General features: G+C 34.3%; 1 non-coding gene across 1 annotated transcript; it reads left to right on the top strand.

Annotated features, from left to right (window-relative positions):
- Positions 1-1,071: 1,071 nt before the first annotated feature.
- LOC112526230 lies at positions 1,072-1,178 on the top strand. Its single transcript, XR_003070556.1, has one exon. It is a non-coding gene; the product is annotated as a small nucleolar RNA R71 (small nucleolar RNA).
- The last annotated feature ends 326 nt before the right edge of the window (positions 1,179-1,504 follow it).

Here is a 1,504-nt window from a genome sequence, read left to right as displayed (position 1 = left end):
GAAAAACTAAACGGCCAAAAGGACACACAAGGGATCAGATTCAATGAATTAGATTCATTCATCGACTCAAAGAAATCCACCCTTGAATCCACTTTCAAACTTGGATGCATTCAAAAACCCGACTTCTCTCCAAAACAAAAAGCAAGTTTCAAGAGAGTTAAAGTCGATGGAAAAACTGTCGTTTCAAGACAGGACTTCGAAAATGTGATTTACGAGAAAAGTACTTGTAAAAATCTTGATGAAAGAAATGACATTTCCAAACCAGAGATTGTTGAAAACTCTATTGAAAAACTAGAATCTCTGAATGTCAAATCTATCTCATTAGCAAGTATTGTTGATGAAAAGGAAAATCCAAATGAGGAACCATCAATCAATGAATCGATGAATCACTCAAGTAAAATTGAGAATTCATCGAAGTCAAAATCGATGAAACCTCAAGAAGATCAACCTGAAGCATCAACCTTTGAACCCACATCCTCTGCTCCAATCCAAGTTAAATTTGATTTTGAGAAATCAGCAAGAGACTTTCTCGATTCTGAATCTGAAGAAGAAATAAGTTATGAACCACCAAAGATCATTGAGAACAAGAAACCTAAAAATCTCAAGTCCTCAATGAAATCTGGTATTCCTTCATCAATGAAATCTTCAGACAAAGGAAAGGGAAATGTGAAAGATGTTTTTGAACGACAAAGTCCGTAAACATTTTTGAACCAAAAAAGTACTTACATCATATAAAAAAGGGAAAAGTTAAAAAAACAAAACTCAACGGACTTTAGTGTTTGAAATGATTAAGTCATTGGACAATGCTTACAAAGTGAAACACGATATCTATTTAATTATAGGGTCAAACATTTTTGAACCAAAATGACTAAAAATCTATTTATAGGGTCAAACTATTAACCCTCTAGTCAAAGTCAAACAATGCTTACAAAGTGAAACATGATATCTATTTAATTATAGACAATAGTATAGGTACTGGAAGTAAAGGCTCCACCTACAGTATCATCTAACATTTGTTTAGTAATGGTATCAAGACCATTTTAAAATGTTTCTAGCTGAAGGAAATAAGGTATGCCATGATGTGGGCATTTCCTTAGTAATTCCATGTACCTCTCCCAAGCATCAGGAACTGCTTCATCATCTATTTGTCTAAAGAGACAAATTTCATTTCTGAACTTGGCACTTCTGGTTGGGGGAATTTTTTTTTAAACTTCTCAGTCATCTCATTCCATGTGGTGACTGATTCTGGTTGCAAAGAGTTGTACCACACTTTGGCGATGTCTCTTAATGAAAAAGGAAATAACTTCAACTTTAAGACTTCATCAGAAATTCCATTAAGATGGAATGAGTCAGTGACTTCCATAAAAGATCTAAGATGCAAATGAGGATCCTCATACAGTAATCCTGCATATTGACCATTTGCTTGTAACATGTGAAACATGATGAGCTTAAATTCAAAGTGGTCACCATCAATAGTGGGCCTACGTATTCCAGGATGTAATTG

This window comes from Cynara cardunculus (assembly GCF_001531365.2).
Source record: "Cynara cardunculus var. scolymus isolate 2C chromosome LG 13, CcrdV1, whole genome shotgun sequence".
Taxonomy (NCBI): Eukaryota; Viridiplantae; Streptophyta; class Magnoliopsida; order Asterales; family Asteraceae; genus Cynara; species Cynara cardunculus.
The sequence above is the reverse complement of the archived record's forward strand: the minus strand, read 5'-3'. Positions and strand labels throughout refer to the sequence as shown.